Genomic DNA, 21379 nt, shown 5'->3' with positions numbered 1-21379 from the left:
GCTTTAGGCCTCAGTCGTGCATTAAAAAGTACATTTTATTTTTATAAATATAATATTATAATGATTGTTAAAAGCATTGAGGGGAGTTTTTATGGGGTGGGGGGGGGGCAGCAGCTGTGTTGTACAAGCTGATGTGCACGAACTATAACGGACTGTATCACGGAGAATCTAGTGTTACACCTTTCCTGTTTGGGGCTCCCAGACCGGGGTCGGGAAGCAGAGTTTAAAATCTTTAACACACAGAGAGCTGAAGGTTTTATCCTGAAAATGTTCTTCAGTTGATCCAGACTACCCTTCTGATAGAGAGACACAATGGCATCATGCTTCTAGCTGTTGATTTAAACAAATACAATAGTGTACCTTTGTAACTTACTGAATCTGATCCTTTTTCTCCAGCAGGTTCTCTAAAGCCCAGACATGAGCCCAGTTCAGCCTCCAGATCTGGATCCAGATCTCACCATCGTCCTTCTGGGAAATACCGGAGTTGGTAAAAGTGCTTCAGGAAACACCATCCTGGGACGACCAGCGTTTGAGTCGAAGCCGTCCTTTGACCCAGTGACGACAGAGATCTCTGAACAAACAGGAAATGTGTTCAGGGAACAGATCTTAGTGGTGGACACTCCAGGAATATTAGGAAGGAAGGACACAAAGAAGATTAAGAAGTACGGTAAGAAGCTTGTGTCATCCCGCAGACGTTGTCTGTTTCTGGTGGTGATCAGAGTTGGACGGTTCACAGACGAGGACCAGAAGGCTGTGAGAGTAGCTATGAGAGTCCTCGGGACTCGGGGGGTGAAAAAGAGTTACCTTCTCTTCACTGGTGGTGATGAGTTAGAGGGCAGGACACTGGAGGATTTGATCTTTAAAGGGAGGGGAGGAAAGCTTCGAAAAGTTGTTAGAAAGTTTGCAGGGTATCACCTCTTCAACAATAAAGATGACGATGAAGAACAAGTCAGAGAGCTGCTGCAGAAGTCCGGCCACCTCCCAACCCAGGACCAGCCTGATCCACCAGGTACAGTGAGATCTAATTCTTACATTGATCTAAAGTTGAATGTGATTGACACCTCAGTTTCAGCTGATATCAGAATCTGTGATCTCACGGAAGCTCGTCAAACACAGGCTTTTTCTTTTCTTTTTAACAATCACCAGGTAAAGTTTAGGGATGAGAGATTGATGGACAGCGTCTTCATATCAGAGTCAAGAATGAATCCTCACAGCTGGAAGATGATAGATGTTTCCGTCTACATGTCTTATTACTGGTTATCTGCACATGAAAAGCAAAATGTCTGAACATTGGCAGGTGACCATCTGATAAACCATGAAATTGTCCTTCAACTTGTGTGTTATTTTATTATTATTTAACCACACAGTTTGGTTGGATCAACTCTTATTTTGACACTCTCTGAACAGGGAGATGCAAGACCATCCCCCTGTTCATTTGCTGATAAGAACAGCTCCCTCTGCATCATCTCTCTTATTATATTACTCAACTACTCAAACAGAGCTCACCCGCTGATGACGCCTTCGTCTCAGTCGGGACAGTTAACGTTACCGCTGCAAGCCAGGTCTCCCCGGTGTGTGAGCTAACTAATGCTCTGTTTGTACTCTGGCTGTTAGTGCTGTAATCAATCCTAGCCCCCCCCCCCCTCTCTTTCCCTTCATGATCCACTGATCAGAACTATTAGCTCTGTATGAGCACAAATATTGATTAAAAAATTAATGAATTGATTTAATAATGGTTCGCCAACGTCTGTGATCAAAACTCTACCCATGGCAACAGTCTATTTCAATTAGCCATTAGTCTGTATATATGCTGTAATTGGCCAATCAGAACCAAGTATTCAACCAAGCCATGTAGTAACTGGTGTTGGTTAAAACCAACACAGAGCAGGGTTGTAACTCTAGGTTTGTAGTGTTTTTTTCCATCTAGGAGGGGTTAACCGCTGCTCTGTTAACCCCTCATGTTCACTAGACAGTCTTTGGTTTAAAAGTCCTCTAACATGTCTCAGACCAGCAGTCTGGTAATCGGTGAAGTCAGCACAGTTTGGTAGCAGTAGTTATAAGAAAAGTAATTATTACTTCTGTTTTTATTTGTTTTGTGTCTTCCAGCTGATGATTCCAAAAACCGGAGGGTGGTGCTGATCGGTCTTCCTGGAGCTGGAAAAAGTTCCTCTGGGAACACCATCTTAGGATCTGATCAGTTTAAATCAGGTGATGGCTTTAATCCAGTCACTACTGAGACTGCCTCTAAATCAGCCAGAGTGGAGGATCGTCAGGTCACGGTGGTCGATACTCCAGGAATCACTGATCTGACTGGTAATCAGCTGTATGAGGGGATCATGAAGTGGATAGCAGAGGCCAGTCCAGGACCACATGCCTTCGTTATTGTGGTCAGAATCGGCAGCATATTTACAGCAGACATCAAACTGTTCAAGCTGCTGGAACAAATGTTTGGAGGCGATGTTTCTAAGTACTCCATGGTGCTTTTCACTCACGGAGACAAGCTAAAAGGAGGTCGGTCCATTGATGATTTGATCCGGTCCAACCAACATGTGTCAGACCTGGTCTCCATGTGTGATGGTAGATTCTGTGTGTTTGACAACAAAACCAAAAGAAGCAGAGAGCAGGTCAGAAACTTCCTGAGTAAAGTAGATGAGATAGTCTCAGGTAACGGTGGACAGAACTACACTGATGAGATGTTCAGGGTAGCTCAGACATTACCAAATGAAAGAAGGGACCTGTCAGGTAATGCAGGACAGTCAGAAAGCAGTTTATGGGACATATTGATGCGTCTCACAGAGAGTCATGAAGAAGACACTATGAGCATGGTTGCATCAGCAATAGGAGAAGTAATAGGAGCAGGATTAGTAGCAGCTATAGAAGCAAACGCAGCAGTGACAGCAGGGATAGCAGAAGCAACACTAGGAGCAAAAGTATTGGAAGCAGTAGTAGAACCAAAATAATAAATAGACCAAATAACATTTTTTAAAACCATTAGTTATTTTTTTCATTTCAGACCAAAGATTTGCGACAAGACGAGTTAACTTGTTGCAGTGCGTCGTTCTGCAGCGTTCTGAAAGCTGCCAGATCCCACCAATGAGACGAGAGGTTGTCTCATCTCCATGGCAACGCCTCTTTGTACTTCCATTCTAATTTTCGACTTTTAGGCTTTTTTGTATCTTGATATATCATTTGTTTGCAAAAACATGTTTTTTTTTTCTCTGATTCACTGCTTGGTTCTAACATTTGTTTTATCACAGGAAAGGTACATTTTAATACGAAAGTCAAATCTTACCTCCACTTAAATGATCTATCAGGAGGTTTTATATTATATTATTGTGTGGTTGACCATATTTGATTTCCTTCCTTGTCGATGTGAGCTACCTTGATGTTAGCCATGTAATATACTGTAATACATATATAACCTTGTTTTCAAGATATTTTTTTATTGTTGTTTTTATTTTATTTTTATTTTGGTTGCTTTTTGTTATTTAGTTTTATATGCAGATATTGTTATCTTTCTTTTCTTTTCTGCATGTGTCTTTTTTATTATTGAAGATTTGCCCCGCCACCTATAGTTTGCCCCGTCCCCTATAGTTTGCCCCGCCCCCCTATAGTTTGCCCTGCCCATTATAATTTGCCCTGTCCCCTATAGTTTGCCCCGTCCCCTATAGTTTGCCCCGCCCCCCTATAGTTTGCCCTGCCCATTATAATTTGCCCCGTCCACTATAGTTTGCCCCGTCCCCTATAGTTTACCCCGCCCCCTATAGTTTGCCCCGTCCCCTATAGTTTACCCCGCCCTCTTTCATAACTCATGAACAGTTTGTGGAGAATGGAAGTGGTTTAACAATAATCCACTTCATTTTATTATATTTGGTTTGTGTATTCTGTAATAGATTATTGTGTTAATGTTAACTGTAATATAGTTGTGTCTTCTTCAGATGACAGTCTGACTTGTTCTGGTTCTGGTTCTGGTTCTGGTCTGACCTTTGACCTCTTGTGTGTTTGTTCATCAGCTGAATCATCATTTATAACTTACTGTCCATAGAATCATATTATACATTAGTTTTCATCACTTATTGATGTTAAAGTTTGAATATTTACAAGTTATTGACTCTTGATTTCAAGCTTCTACTGAAAAATATAATCCATATATTCATTATCATGTTTTAATGTTCATAAACAATCATTTGTTGTGTCTCTGAATGTTATACATCTCTACATTAATGTTTTATTTTCTCATATTTCTGATGTCAGTTTTAGAGAGTTATGATGTAACAGAATATAAATGATGTCACATTATTGGATCATTCATTTTATAAAATCTGACACATGTTCTGACATTGACTATAAATAATAAAACATGACTTCTGAAGTTGTTTAACTTTGTATTCTGTTGTCATGAGTTCAACATGATTCTGATATTTTATAAATCTGCTGATCACTTTGTTTTTAATTGATTCATTGAACAAATGAACAGAAACATAAATAAACATTAAGAAGACTTAATGGACATCTCTGCATTAATATGTGCAGACAGCAGCTCTAGACATGTTTAAATTAAAGTTATTTTAATGTTCCTTTCACTTTGAACTGACAACATGGTGCAGTCAGGTCTCTGATGAACTAACATGGGCTGTAGAAAAGGCAGAGCTGGTGCATTGCTATTAAAATGTCCTTCAGTGGTTATGGGTTGATCCAATATCTTACTGATGACACTGCAGATAAAGCTTTACAGACGTTGATAAACAGGAAGTTGTGGCTTTTTATTTAAAATATGTTGCATCAAATTCAGCATGAATGATTTTGTAAAAAATAAACCTGTCATCTAGTGAAATCTGTTTTTACAGAAGAGGATTATAGGACCAATATGAAAACATGAATTTGAGTTTGTTACAGTCAGAACTCTTTAAACATAAAAAAGTCTTTAAAATGGGATTAAAGCTGTAACCCTGGCAACCCAGAGTCAACATCTTCCCCTGAATCAAAGATACCAGCTGTCTGTCTGTAATGTCTCTCTCCCAGCATGCTCTAGTCCTCTCTTCTCTCTGTTTGTCTGTAATGTCTCTCTACCAACATGCTCTGGTCCTCATTCCTCTCTGTCTGCTTGTACCAACAAGTGTGTTTACGTGGACATCAGGATCCCCTTTATGTGAGCATGTTACCACCACGTTGTAGCTGTTATCAGTCCAACAAAGTACTACCAGAGAGACTAAACACTGAGAGATTAAAAACACTGTGAAACGCTGAAGATCCACTTTGAATGATTTATTCCTCCACACGTAAAATACAACTAGTACTGCAGTACACCATATCCAGAATATGATCCAAACTGATAAGCTTCCTAACTGGTTATTAATGTCCTGATTCTCTGAGGAGGTTTTTAACAGAATGAGCTACAGACAAATGAGTGAAAATCTTCCTTTATTTCTATAAACTGCTAAACAACAGAAGTGTCCTCTTATCAAAGGTGACTCTGAAACTATATTTTATCTTAAAGAACAAACAGATGTTTAAAACTAATCCTACATCACAATAACTACATAAATGAAAATGAATCTGATCAGATTAATAAACTCAGGAGACGTAGAGAAGTCTGAAGTCAAAGGAGGTCAATCTAAAGTAGATTATACTCCCTAGGATGTTTAAAGGCAAGGCAAGGCAGCTTTATTTGTGTGCTTTACATAAAAACAGATTAAAAAAAATTAAAAACAGATAAAATACGAGAATAAAAGTTACAGTGCAGTATAAGAAATTAAACATTGAAGAGCAGTTAAAACAGTTAAACATATAGAAGCAGATAAAATAGGAATTTCTCTTTATATGCTTATATAGATTGTCATACAATTTCAACAATGCAACTTCAGTATAACAAATGAACAGTTATTTAAAGAAAGGCAACATCAAATAGATAGGTCTTCAGCCTTGATTTAAAAGAACTGAGAGTTGCAGCAGACCTGCAGTTTTCTGGGAGTTTGTTCCAGATATGTGGAGCAAAAAAACTAAATGCTGCTTCCCCCTGTTTAGTTCTGACTCTGGGGACAACAAGCAGACCTGTCCCAGACCACCTGAGAGGTCTGGGTGGTTCATAATGTACTAGCAGATCAGAAATGTAGTTAGGCCCTAAACCGTTTAGTGATTTATAAACAGTGTTGGGAGTAACGCGTTACAAAAGTAACGCAATTACAGTAATGTATTCCTTTTTGCTGTAACGCAGTAATATAACACATTACTAATTAAATTTCGGTAATATTATACTCGTTACAATCTCAGTAACGCGAGTTACAACGCATTTTAACGCAACATTTAGTGGTGCATTATTTTTTTTAAGAATTCACCAACACCGCGACACATTTCTTCACAGGAAAAAAAAAAAGCCGTATTATTTTCCTGTCGCTGTATTCGATGGTTGAGATGACTGCAGAGACAGATACATTTGCGAGATGGATATTATTTTCAGGAGTTATTACGCTGCGTTGAAGTGAGCTGTCCTGTTTCTGTTCCCGTGGTCAGAACCAGAGACGGTACGGACAGCATGTATGTCCCAACAGGTGACGGTACGGACAGCATGTATGTCCCAACAGGTGACGGTACGTCAGCGGCTGACAGATATAAACATGTCAGAATTAATGTTGAGGCTTGCTACACGTAAATATCATTACATTTTATCAGCCGTGGAGAGTAACTCTGCCTGTAGTGGAATGGCTTCTAATGACGACCAAAAGCGCTTGTCTTTTACTGTGACCATTTACTGTTCAATATGTTGCAGTTTTACAAACAAGAAAGTGAACAACTTGAGCCTGACGGACATGTTGCTTCTCAGTAAGCTAGCAAGAGTAGCTACACAACAGACAACTTCCGTGTAGCTTACTTCAAAATAAAAGCACTTCCTGTGACGGTTCGCAGTAAAACTAAATTACTGTTAAATAAGGTTGTGTAGGCTACCTTTTCACAAACCAGCTCAAGTACTGTAAATAATGTAAATAGTGAGTTTTAATCACACTATAATTGAACATTTCCTTTACAGTGTTTTAAACTAAACAACATGAATTTCTTATTGAAGTGCTATAAACAAACATTTTACAACAATGCCGTACTTTTAAGTATTTTCATTTTCTCCTACTTGCCTATTATATGTTTTACTTGTCTATTTTGTATAGTTTTAGTTACTTTGCATATTTATATTAATTATACAAAATATGAATAATCTATGATGTATTAAAGTGGATAAAGACGAGACTTTATTGATCCGGTGGTGAAATTCACAAGCTAGCTGCCAAATCAAACTTCCCCTGTTATTTTGGTGAAAGTAACTCAAAAGTAATGCAAAAGTAGTGTAACGCATTACAATTCAGAGACAGTAATATTGTAATATAACTAATTACTCTCAGATGAAAGTAACTAGTAATCTATAATGTATAACATTTTGGAAGTAACTTGCCCAACACTGTTTATAAACCAGCAAAAGTATTTTGAAATCAATTCTTTGAGGCACTGGAAGCCAGTGTAGAGACTTCAGTACTGGCGTGATGTGATCCACTTTCTTGGTCTTAGTGAGGACTCGAGCAGCAGCGTTCTGAATCAGCTGCAGCTGTCTGATTGATTTTTTAGGGAGACCTGTAAAGACACCGTTACAGTAGTCAAGTCTACTGAAGATAAAAGCATGGACAAGTTTTTCCAAGTCTTGCTGAGACATAAGTCCTTTAACCCTTGATATATTTTTAAGGTGGTAATAGGCTGACTTTGTAATTGTCTTAATGTGGCTGTTAAAATTCAGGTCTGAGTCCATGACTACACCAAGATTTCTGGCTTTGTCTGTTGTTTTTAACATTATCGTTTGAAGCTGAGTGCTGACTTTTAATCGTTCCTCTTTTGCTCCAAAAACAACCACCTCAGTTTTTTCTTCATTTAATTTAAGAAAGTTCTGGCACATCCAGTCGTTAATTTGTTCAATGCACTTAGTCAGTTGTTGTATTGGACTATAGTGCCCTGGCGATAAGGTTATGTAAATTTGTGTGTAACTATGGTAACTTATTTTGTTGTTTTCCATAATCTGAGCCAGTGGAAGCATGTAGATGTTAAACAGGAGAGGCCCCAGAACGGAGCCTTGGGGAACTCCGCACGTCATATTTGTATGCTCAGATGTATAATTCCCTATAGACACAAAGTAGTCCATATTCTTTAAATAGGATTCAAACCACTTTAGTACTGAGCCAGAAATGCCAACCCAGTTTTCCAATCGGTCTAGTAATATGTCATGGTCGATCGTGTCAAATGCAGCACTGAGATCAAGTAATACCAAGACTGAAGTTTTGCCACTATCTGTGTTTAAGTGGATGTCATTAAAGACTTTAACAAGAGCTGTCTCAGTGCTGTGGTGTGGTCGAAAACCCGACTGGAGGGCATCAAAACTGTTGTTTAGTGACAAGAAAAGGTTGAGTTGTTGGAAAACCGCTTTCTCAATGATTTTACTTAAAAATGGAAGGTTTGATATCGGCCTATAGTTGCTCATTAGTGACGTGTCTAGATTGTTCTTTTTTAAGAGTGGCTTAATGACTGCAGTTTTCAGGGCCTGTGGGAAGATACCTGAGAGAAGAGACGTGTTTACAATCTGTAGAAGATCTGGAGCCAAACAATTTGCAACATTTTTGAAAAGGCCCGTTGGTAGAATATCAAGGCAGCAGGAGGAGGTTTTCAGATGTTGTATAATGTCCTCCAGGTTTTTACGGTTAATCATATGAAATTGGGTCATATTGGAATCTGTTTTGCCTGGACACTGTGACAACACATACCCTGTACTCGATATGGAAGCACTGACTGTTTGTCTAATTTTCTGAATTTTGTCTTTGAAGAAGGTGGCAAAATCATTACAGGCCTTTGTGGATAAAAGTTCAGATGCTCCTGGTACTGGAGGGTTTGTTAACCTATCAACAGTAGCAAACAAAGCACGTGAATTATTATTGTTTTTGGCTATAATGTCAGAGAAGAAGGACCGCCTTGCATTCCTCAGTTCCAAATTATAAGTGCGAAGTCTCTCTTTAAAAGTGTTGTAGTGGACCTGGAGATTAGTGTTTCGCCACCTGCGTTCTGCTTTTCTCTTGTTTTCTGTTCTTACCACTATAACATTTCTCCATGGAGATCTTTTCTTACCAGAGACAGCTCTGACCTTAGTGGGATCAATGGCATCAATAACATTTGTAATTTTACAGTTGAAGTTGTCTACATGCTCAGTGACTGAGACCCCTGAGAGGGTGGGTGTGGAGAAGAAAAGCTGAATGAATGTTTCACTGGTGTTGTCAGTGATATACCGTTTTCTTATTAACTTTGTTTGGACACTTTTGTGCACAGAGATAGTGCTGTTAAAGAAAACACAGGAATGATCAGAGAGAGCAGCATCAGTCACCACAACCTTGGAAATGTTCAAACCCTTCGAGATAATCAAGTCCAGAGTGTGCCCCTTGTTGTGTGTGGGCTCCGTCACATGCTGAGTCAGTCCATAGTTCTCAAAAATACAACACAGTTCTTTGGTCCCTCTATCCTGGGGGTTGTCAACATGAATGTTGAAATCACCAGCAATAACTACACAGTCAAAGTTAATACAGATTAAAGACAGCAGTCCACTAAAGTCGTCAAAGAAGGATGCCCAGTATTTAGGTGGTCTGTAGATAATTAGAAATAAAGGTCGAGAGGGGGACCTTAGCTGAAGAGCCACATATTCAAAAGAAGCAAAGTTTCCATAAGATATTTGAGTACATTGGAACGAGTCGTTAAACAAAATGGTGACTCCACCTCCTTTCTTATTCGCTCTATTCTCACTCATAAAACTGAAGTTAGGGGGAGCTGACTCAATGAGAACAGCATCACTGTTATTATGGTCTAACCAGGTTTCAGTTAAAAACATAAAATCAAGATTGTGCTTAATAATAAAAGCATTGATTAAAAATGATTTTCCTGTCAAAGACTTTGCCTTGAAAACATTCATTTCTTATTTCAACTGGTTAATCTTCACACATTTATATCTATATTTAACCCAGTGGGGCCCAAACTGCACTGCTGCCAGGACAAAAAGATTATTTTTTTAATATTAGTATCCTTATCCTAATAACATTAAGATAAATTATATAGGCTATTTACATTTAAAGTTAGTTGCCTCAAGCTTTAAGGCTACTTAAAATGTGTAAATATGACATATCCCTAATATATATATATATATATATATATATATATATATATATATATATATATATATATATATATATATATATATATATATATATATAGGCTAGATATTAAGTTGTAATGAGTAATAGATGATCAGTTATAGAAAACATACACTATATGGCCAGAAGCAGATATGGAATCTTTAAACTCTAGGCTACGATTTCCACGTAAACATGAACTTTTCTTCATTGATTTTTAGAACTATTAGGTTACGTTGTGTAATATAAATGTATTAATCTGTTATACTGCTATTGCTTCATCTTTCTTATAAATCTGCAGTTTCTACTTTTATATAAAAGTTTTATACAGAATGTACTGATGTATGCATGCACCCTGCTAACACCAAAAGTAGTCTGTTCCTCTGTGATAAACACAAAGCTGGTTCAGACCAGTTCCCCAGCCTGTTTCTGAATAATGAACATCAGAGCTTTGTGTCTCCACCCAAGCAGTGCTGACTTCCTGAGAGACGCCATGTTAAGTTATAACACACAAAATGGGGGTGTGAGGAAAAGTTCAGGCTATAAAAAAAGACCCATTAATCTCTGGTCCTACTTTTCAAAATAAAGGTCATAGACAACAAGTGCCTCACAGAGAGTGAGAGAGAGTGTGAAGAGGTGAGACAGTCTGTCTGCACAGCATCAGTTAGTCCTGACTCTATGAGGAAACAGGTTTAAATCTGGATACAGGTGGGACTGGAATACTGCAGGAATACTTGATATAATGATACTAGCTGATCAACACTAATTGTAGGGCTTCTCAATTATGGGAAAAAATATAATCACGATTATTTCGGTCAATATTGAAATCACGATAATTTAACTTCTGGAAAGATGTTGCTATTATTGAACTTAAAAAACAGTAGAAAAAGTTAAATCAACAGTAATTAACACACACTACTGTGGACTTCAATACTTTTTCTATTTAATTTAAATGAGCTAAATAATTGCTTTTCTCGATTATTCTGTTTTTGTGATCATTGGGAGCCAAAATCATAATAACAATTACATTTTGATTAATTGCAGAGCCCTAAATCATTGTCTGTTTTTAGTGTGTACTTTATATTTATATTGTATGAACTATTATTCCAAAGTAAAGTACATGTCCTCTCTGAGTCCATCTTTAAACAAGTACTTCTACTTTACTTGAGTCAAATATTTTAGTACTCTTAAAATAAAAGTGGAGCTTTTATTTTGAAATCTAATCGTGTGTGTATGCAGATCTCTTCAGAGAGAGAAGCAGATCAGAAGAGTCAGAGATATCATCGTGTTGTGTTGAGGTGAGTTGGTTTTATTGTTTATTTCTTCACACCTGAGCAGGTAAATCTCTCCACAGGAATACATTATATATCTTTTAGTACTTTTCTTCTGAGTTTTACCTCAGTTCTTTACTTTTAGTTTGGAGTATTTTCCATGAAGTCAGATTTTATGTTTTTCTGTGTGAAACTTTATTAACAGTTTGATCTTTTGGAGAGAAAATGATGAACAGAGAAAGTTTCAGAGTTTATTGGAGTTAATCAGCCAAAGAAAATAACCAGACAGCAAAGATCAGCTGCAGAAATATGGAGACCCACCCTTGTTAACTTCCTGTTAGTGTAAACAGACTTTTAGAATAAGTTTCCTGTGAAACGGTGTCTAGTGACTGATCCAGGGTCAGTTTGGGTCTGAGAGGGACAATAATCTCAGGAAGGTAGTGAGACAGCTGCTGAGTAGAGATGGACAACATGGAACAAACACATCTTTTATTGTCCTGTATGTACTGTTACTGTATATACTGGGTCCTGTATGTATTGGGTCATGTATGTACTGTTACTGTGTGTACTGGGTCCTGTATGTACTGGATCCTGTATGTACTGTTACTGTGTGTACTGGGTCCTGTATGTACTGGGTCCTGTATGTACTGGGTACTGGGTACTGGGTCCTGTCTGTACTGGGTCCTGTATGTACTGGGTCCTGTATGTACTGGGTCCTGTCTGTACTGGGTCTTGTATGTACTGGGTCCTGTATGTACTGGATATTGTATGTAGTGGGTCCTGTATGTACTGGGTATTGTATGTACTGGGTCCTGTATGTACTGGGTTCTGTATATACTGGGTCCTGTATGTATTGGGTCCTGTATGTACTGGGTCCTGTATGTACTGGGTCTTGTATGTACTGGGTCCTGTCTGTACTGGGTCCTGTATGTACTGGGTCCTGTATGTACTGGGTCCTGTCTGTACTGGGTATTGTATGTACTGGGTCCTGTATGTACTGGATATTGTATGTAGTGGGTCCTGTATGTACTGGGTCCTGTATGTACTGGATATTGTATGTACTGGGTCCTGTATGTACTGGGTTCTGTATGTACTGGGTCCTGTATGTACTGGGTACTGGGTACTGGGTCCTGTATGTACTGGGTCCTGTCTGTACTGGGTCTTGTATATACTGGGTCCTGTATGTACTGGGTCCTGTCTGTACTGGGTCTTGTATGTACTGGGTCCTGTATGTACTGGATATTGTATGTACTGGGTCCTGTATGTACTGGGTATTGTATGTACTGGGTCCTGTATGTACTGGGTTCTGTATGTACTGGGTCCTGTATGTACTGGGTTCTGTCTGTACTGGGTCCTGTATGTACTGGGTCCTGTATGTACTGGGTCCTGTATGTACTGGGTTCTGTCTGTACTGGGTCCTGTATGTACTGGGTCCTGTATGTACTGAGTACTGGGTACTGGGTACTGTATGTACTGGGTCAGCCTATCAAACTCTTTGAAAGTACCAGTCCTCACGAATCCCTGACAGAACGGCCCACGGCAGGTTTATGGTGTGTTCAGGTGCTCCTCGGATAGTCCTTCTGACTTCAGTGTGTTAATGAGCTTTAGGCCTCAGTCGTGCATTAAAGTGCTCACATCATGCTTTTTAGCTTTTCCCTTTCCTTTATTGTGTCATATATCTTTTTGTGCACGTTATAGGTTTACAAAGTGAAAAAGCCCAAAGTCCACCCCAAAGGGACTTACCATCTCCAACAGAAAACACTGTTCACAAACTGCTCCAAACAGCTCTATTGTAGTCCAGCCTTTACTTCAGAGACAAACGTGGTCACTTTGGAACACACGTTATAATGCTCGCCTAGCTGCTAGCATGGCACGCCCTCATACTCTGCTTCTGACTGGCTAGTAGTCCTTACCTAGGTACTGTCAGGGCCCTCATACTCTGCTTCTGACTGGCTAGTAGTCCTTACCTAGGTACTGTCAGGGCCCTCATACTCTGCCTCTGACTGGCTAGTAGTCCTTACCTAGCTACTGTCAGGGCCCTCATACTCTGCTTCTGACTGGCTAGTAGTCCTTACCTAGGTACTGTCAGGGCCCGCCCTCATACTCTGCTTCTGACTGGCTAGTAGTCCTTACCTAGGTACTGTCAGGGCCCTCATACTCTGCTTCTGACTGGCTAGTAGTCCTTACCTAGGTACTGTCAGGGCCCGCCCTCATACTCTGCTTCTGACTGGCTAGTAGTCCTTACCTAGGTACTGTCATGGCACGCCCTCATACTCTGCTTCTGACTGGTTAGTAGTCCTTACCTAGCTACTGTCAGGGCACGCCCTCATACTCTGCCTCTGACTGGCTAGTAGTCCTTACCTAGCTACTGTCATGGCACGCCCTCATACTCTGCTTCTGACTGGCTAGTAGTCCTTACCTAGGTACTGTCAGGGCCCTCATACTCTGCTTCTGACTGGCTAGTAGTCCTTACCTAGGTACTGTCAGGGCCCTCATACTCTGCTTCTGACTGGCTAGTAGTCCTTACCTAGGTACTGTCAGGGCCCTCATACTCTGCTTCTGACTGGCTAGTAGTCCTTACCTAGGTACTGTCAGGGCACGCCCTCATACTCTGCTTCTGGGGTCAGAGTTTCTCACTTTGTTTTCTGTTTTCTGACCTGTCAGACCTGAGGCTGGTTCTTGTTGGTAAAACTGGATCAGGAAAGCGCTCCAGTGGAAACACCATACTGGGAAGAGACACCTTCAGTGCAGCTGTGAATCACCTGTCAGGTAACTCTCACACATACTCCCTCTCTCTCTGTTCTGGTAAATGGTGATTGTAATCAGGGATGCACCGGTGCCAGGATCGGGTATCGGTCCGATGTGTGCGCATGTCCTCATCATTGTAATCCTAAACTTACTCAGATACTATCACACCAGGGTTTTTTCAAACAAGCTAAAACTAAAGCGTTGATTTGTAGTCTGTTAATCTTAGTTTATCACAAGATCTTGTTAATTACCTGCTGACGTAAACAACATCCTCTCTGCTGGAGCGGTAAATCCACATGGCTAATTAATATCTACGTGAATGAGGAATTATATGATTTATTTTATTGACAATAGCTCAGGGAGCTTTCTGTGCTGTGAACCATATAGTTGAATAGCCCGCTGTAGGCTCTCTGCTGTCCCATCCAACCAATATATATATATATGCTAGATATAAGTTCTAATGAGTGATAGATTATCAGCTGATATGGAATCTTTAAACTCTAGGCTATGATTTCCACATAAACATGAACTTTTCTTCATTGATTTGTAGAACTATTAGGTTACGTTGTGTAATGTAAATGTATTAATCTGTTATACTGTTGTTGCTTCATCTTTCTTATAAATCTGCAGTTTCTACTTTTATATAAATGTTTTATACAGAATGTACTGATGTATGCATGCACCCTGCTAACACCAAAAGTAGTCTGTTCCTCTGTGATAAACACAAAGCCCCCCAGTCGTTTGGACCAGTCCCCTATATATACTATAGTCACGATTATTTCGGTCAAGCTGCAGAGAAATGGAGACCCACCCTTGTTAACTTCCTGTTACAGGAAACAGACTTTTAGAATAAGTTCCAGATGTGAAGTGGTCTCTAGTGACTGATCCAGGGTCAGTTTGGGTCTGAGAGGGAAAATAATCTCAGGAAGGTAGTGAGACAGCTGCTGAGTAGAGATGGACAACATGGAACAAACACATCTTTTATTGTCCTGTATGTACAGTTACTGTATGTACTGGGTCCTGTATGTACTGGATCCTGTATGTACTGGGTCCTGTATGTACTGGGTCCTGTATGTACTGGATCCTGTATGTATTGGGTCCTGTATGTACTGGGTCCTGTATGTACTGGATCCTGTATGTATTGGGTCCTGTATGTACTGGGTCCTGTATGTACTGTTACTGTATGTACTGGGTCCTGTATGTACTGGATCCTGTATGTATTGGGTCCTGTATGTACTGGGTCCTGTATGTACTGGATCCTGTATGTATTGGGTCCTGTATGTACTGGGTCCTGTATGTACTGTTACTGTATGTACTGGTTCCTGTATGTACTGGGCCCTGTATGTACTGGGTACTGGGTCCTATATGTACTGGGTACTGGGTCCTGTATGTACTGGGTCCTATATGTACTGGATCCTGTATGTACTGGGTCCTATATGTACTGGGTCCTGTAAGTACCAACACATTCTCACTCCCTACTCGTCAAATGTCTGACGTATGGTCAAGGAACCCTGGCATTAATTCTCAACGCCAGGGGGTTACCCGTCGTGTTATTTTTCGACGAGGGAGTCCGTCAGATAGACATTCATGTTAATCCCTCACCGTCAGATATCGACGAAAGAAAAAACACGCCCCCTTAACTCGAAATCTCTGACCGTTTTATTATTGGTATTTTTAGCCCAATAACCGCTGTTTTAATCATCATATCCCACAATGCAATGCAGGCATTCATTCACAGAATCAGACAGCGATCAGCAGGTCTTTAACAACAGCATCACTTCAATGTACATATTTAATCAGTGGTTTGGTCACCAGCAACAACACGTTGCTCAGCTTTGTTCCAGTAAGTTATGCACCGTAATAACGTTTAAAAAAATCAGCTGAAGACTCCGGAAGTGACGCAGTCCCGCTCGGCAGATAAGAAGATAAAAATACATAATATGCGTAATATTGATGTTTTTGTCTAACGTATTGAGGATGTAAACAATGAAGATATTAATAATAATAAAATACAGTTTCATGTATTTGTCTCATGTATTGTGTGTTCGGTCAGCCGGCGGGCGGCGGCAATCTGAAATGAAATGAAGCCAGCAGCCACGGCAGAGAGCAGGAACACAGGAGTCCAACATGTCCCCCCACCAGATGTAGTTTTTAAATATATTGTTATATTTCCCATAATTAGAAGGTGGTAGTGTAGAATTTTGGATACACCCTGGGTTTTTTGGGGATGGGGAACACACTGGTGTCATCAGATTTTAAAAATATAATCGTTGAATAGGTGAAAATAGCTTATTACCATATTTTACATTGCTTACAGTGGGGAAACTTTGGTGACCATATCTACATGAGAGCTGAGGTCCAGAGCTTTCTATAACAGCTGGTCCTATGTGTGTAGCACCTTCTATAACAGCTGGTCCTATGTGTGTAGCACCTTCTATAACAGCTGGTCCTATGTGTGTAGCACCTTCTATAACAGCTGGTCCTATGTGTGTAGCACCTTCTATAACAGCTGGTCCTATGTGTGTGTGTAGTACCTTCTATAACAGCTGGTCCTATGTGTGTAGCACCTTCTATAACAGCTGGTCCTATGTGTGTAGTACCTTCTATAACAGCTGGTCCTATGTGTGTAGTACCTTCTATAACAGCTGGTCCTATGTGTGTAGTACCTTCTATAACAGCTGAACACCAAGGTGCCTATAGGAGCAGAGCCCATTGATTGGTTCATCATTTATGACCTCTGATAGACTCTGACCCATGTCAGAGGGTATCAGAGTATCAGGGTATCAGAGTATCAGGTATAGTGAGTTTTGTCTGTGTGCAGTATGTAGGCTGAGGTAGAAGTGTGTCAAAAATGCCAAAACACATGTTGTATATACAAAGCTATATACATCTTCCTCTGTGAAGAAAAACCTCAGCAACAATCTGATTGTCTTTTTAATTTCCTGAAAATTCTTCTTCCTAAAACTAGTCCCTTCTTAATTTTGAAAAGGCAGTCTCTCAGTAAAGGCTACAAAGGTTAGGATGGCAACAAGCTGTAACCATGGTGATTGATATGAGGATCATCTTCTGAATATAATAATTAATATGTTAGGCCTACCATAAATTGATATTTCAAAAAAGTAATTTATTTAAAACAACTAATAATGCAGTGTGATATTAAATCAAACTAAGTCCCACACATAAAAATGCTCATGTTTTTTTTTTCCCTTTAGTATTTGCTATTAATAGTCGTCAACTGCAAAATTACAAAATTGTGTTTTTAAATAAGTAGGCCTATGTATGGAAAATAAAATAAAAAAATGCTTCTCTTTGTAAATAGTTTCTTTTTTGTTTTTCACAACAGTAGGCCTACAAGTTAAAACAAATGCAAATTAGTCCAACAAGCCATCAGGCTGTATTTCTAAACACTCAACTGTAGGTTTTTTATATAGTGTATATATAAGGCAAATCAAAGTGCTTAACATAAAACACTATTTTTTCATTATTGGTATTTTATTGTGTAAATTCTAACGTGCAACATTCTTTCACAGACGAGGAGCGGTAATTACTACGTCACTTCCGTGGATGTTTTTAAACATTATTACGGTGCATAACTTACTAGAACAAAGCTGAGCAACGTGTTGTTGCTGGTGACTAAACCACTGACTGTATATATGTATATTGAAGTGATACTGTCGTTAAAGACCCGCTGATCACTGTCTGATTCTGTGAATGAATGGCCGCATTGCATTGTGGGATATCAGCTTTGAATGCGTCTAGCTTGGATCATATCGTAGTGTTCTGTATTAAAGCATACTGTAATATTTCACCGGTAATAAGACCGAAATAATATTATTAAAATAAAGAAATGAATACCATGATAACATCTAAATAAATGTTGATAGATGTAGCGTTATAGTTTAAAAAATATAAATAAACAAACAAGCAACCTAGCTTCCCTAGTCGAAATAGACCGAAATAATAACATTATAACAGCTGTTATTGGGCTAAAAATACCACTAATAAAACGGTCAGAGATTTCGAGTTAAGGGGGCGTGTTTTTTCTTTCGTCGACATCTGACGGTGAGGGATTAACATGAATGTCTATCTGACGGACCCCCTCGTCGAAAAATAACGCGACGGGTAACCCCCTAGCGTTGAAAATGAACGCCAGGGTTCCTTGACCATACGTCAGACATTTGACGAGTATGTACTGGGTTCTGGGTCCTGTATGTACTGGGTCCTGTCTGTACTGGGTCCTGTATGTACTGGGTACTGGGTACTGGGTCCTGTATGTACTGGGTCCTGTCTGTACTGGGTCTTGTATGTACTGGGTCCTGTGTGTACTGGGTCCTGTGTGTACTGGGTCCTGTATGTCCTGGGTCCTCTATATACTGGGTCCTGTATTTACTGGGTCATGTATGTCCTGTGTCCTGTATTTACTGGGTCTTGTATGTACTGGGTTCTGTATGTACTGGGTCCTGTATTTACTGGGTGCTGGGTCCTGTGTACTGGGTCCTGTATGTACTGCATCCTGTATGTACTGGGTTCTGGGTCCTGTATGTACTGGGTACTGTATGTAATGGGTCCTGTATGTACTGGGTACTGGGTCCTCTATGTACTGGGTCCTGTATGTACTGGGTTCTGTATATACTGGGTCCTGTGAATACTGGGTTCTGTATATACTGGGTCTTGTATGTACTGGGTACTGGGTCCTGTATTTAGTTGGTCCTGTATTTACTGGGTCTTGTATGTACTGGGTTCTGTATGTACTGGGTTCTGTATGTATTGGGTGCTGGGTCCTGTATGTACTGGGTTCTGTATGTACTGGGTCCTGTATTTACTATGTACTGGGTCCTGTATGTACTGGGTCCTGTATGTACTGGGTCCTGTATGTACTGGGTCCTGTAGAAGGTTTTATCCTGAAAATGTACTTCAGTTGATCCAGACTAGACTTCTGATAGGGAGACACAATGGCAGCATGCTTCTAGCTGTTAAAGTGATTTCCACAAATACAATAGTGTTCGTTTGTAACTTAATTAATCTGATCTTTTTCTCCAGCAGGTCCTCTGATCCACAGACATGAACCCAGTTCTTCCTCCAGATCCAGATCTGGATCCAGATCTCACCATCGTCCTTCTTGGAAAATCAGGAGTTGGTAAAAGTGCTTCAGGAAACACCATCCTGGGACAACCAGTGTTTAACTCAAGGCTGTCCTTTAAACCAGTGACGACAGAGATCTCTGAACAAACAGAAAATGTGTTCAGGAAACAGATCACAGTGGTCGACACTCCTGGAATATTAGACACCAAGAACACAGAGAAGGAGATTAAGAAGTACTGTCAGGGGCTCCTAGATGACAAGCCCTCCAAACCTGCTGTTTTACATAAAAATGCACTTGATAAATTCTCCATAACCAAGCCCTCCACACACAAGCCCTCCACACACAAGCTCTCCACACACAAGCTCTCCACACACAAGCTCTCCACACACAAGCTCTCCACACACAAGCTCTCCAATAAAAGGACAAGGTACAAGTCCTCCAAAACTAAAGAGGTACATGTGGAGGACACAGATTATCTGTTTCTGGTGGTGATCAGAGTTGGACTGTTGACAGAGGAGGACCAGAAGGCTGTGACAGCAGCTATTAGAGTCCTCAAGGATCTGAAGATGATGGAGAAGAGTTACCTGCTCTTCACTGGTGGTGATATGTTAGAGGGCATGACATTGAAGGATTTGATCTCTGAAGATAAAGAGGAAGGAAAGATTCTAGATTATGTTTTAAAGCTTGGGGGGCGGTATCACCTCTTCAACAATAAAGATGATGATAAAGAACAAGTCAGAGAGCTGCTGCAGAAGTCTGGCCACCTCCCAACCCAGGACCAGCCTGATCCACCAGGTACAGTGAGATCTAATTCTTACATTGATCTAAAGTTGAATGTGATTGACACCTCAGTTTCAGCTGATATCAAAATCTCCACTGGGCCACAAAAACTGATCTCAAAGGAGCTCGTCAAACACAGGCTTTCTCTTTTGTTTTCTTTTCTTTTTAACAATTATATATTCGGGGTGCCGGAGTCAAGTTTAGGGATGAGAGGTTTGATGGACAGCTACTTAATTATAAGAGTCAAGAATGAATCCTCACAGCTGGAAGATGTTAGTTGTTTCAGTCTACGGGCCCTATTTGAACGATCAGAAACACAAGTATCAAACGCCAAACGCAAGTAGCTTTGTGGGCGGATCTCGGGTGCTGTTGCTATGAGATAAATGACTCTTGCGCCTTCGACGCAAATATAAAATGGCTTGGTCTGAAGTAGCTACATTACTCATAGGTGTGGTTTGGGTGTAACGTGTAATAAACCAATCAGAGCGTTATCTCACATTCCCTTTAAAAGCAGGCGTGCTTGTTCCTTGGCGGATTGCTATTATAATGGTGGATTTGCTAGGCACACGCTCTTAATACATCCATGGGTGCACGCCAGGAGTGGTTCACAGCCGAGGAGAACGACGTTTGTTATTGATTTTTCTTTTTGACAAAATGTAAATAAAGAAATGTCACAAAAACATACTTTCCGATGTTTTGGGCTCACTCTCACTGAATCACGAGGTTATGAATGCATGGTGACATTTTTGCAATGTAGTCTTACATTAGACCAAGATGACCTCACTATAGACCTCACATGCTGCTGCTGCTGCTGCTGCTGGGGCATTTGGGTTAAGTGGCATCAGCACATGAAGTTCTTCTGCACATCATATCTCCTTAAGTCCTCTAATATTTCCTCATTTATGTCATCAACACATCCATGATTCATGGAAATGTTGTGTACACCAAGGTCATATTTTACCTTGTAATTATGTATGGTTTGCAAAAATGGGAACTGCTGGGTCCGTGAGATGAGATAAGCAAAGTGTATGCACGGCTAGCACCACTGACTTTAGACTAGGTTTTTCGTGGTCTGTGGCGAAATGTTTTTCTGAAACTGCAAAATAGCACTAGGGAACGTTTGTGCCGGAACACGCCTCCTCTTTTCGCTGAACTGCCCCCGGGAGGGCAAATACATTCCCTAATTTACCGACGTGAGTCTGTGGAGGGAAAAGTCCGCTGTGCGTCGGGTGCAAAATAGGAATGATACATGTGTCGGTTTACGAAGTCAATTGTGCTGGGTGCACGATAGGGCCCTAAAT

At 40.2% G+C, this 21379-nt stretch overlaps 1 protein-coding gene and 1 long non-coding RNA gene across 2 annotated transcripts in view; one reads left to right on the top strand and one right to left on the bottom strand.

Annotated features, from left to right (window-relative positions):
- LOC116063573 (complement C1q-like protein 2) overlaps positions 1-21379 on the top strand; it is a 417866-nt gene that overhangs the window by 247348 nt on the left and 149139 nt on the right. The gene's annotated exons all lie outside the window — the stretch shown is intronic.
- On the bottom strand, positions 462-19522 carry LOC116063587. The gene is made up of 3 exons (XR_004108319.1): positions 19419-19522; positions 9814-9821; positions 462-545 (listed from the first exon to the last, which is right to left on the bottom strand). It is a non-coding gene; the product is annotated as an uncharacterized LOC116063587 (long non-coding RNA).

Source organism: Sander lucioperca, chromosome 13 (assembly GCF_008315115.2).
Source record: "Sander lucioperca isolate FBNREF2018 chromosome 13, SLUC_FBN_1.2, whole genome shotgun sequence".
Lineage (NCBI taxonomy): Eukaryota > Metazoa > Chordata > Actinopteri > Perciformes > Percidae > Sander > Sander lucioperca.
Note: the sequence above shows the minus strand (reverse complement) of the source record. Positions and strands in the feature narration are given on the sequence as shown.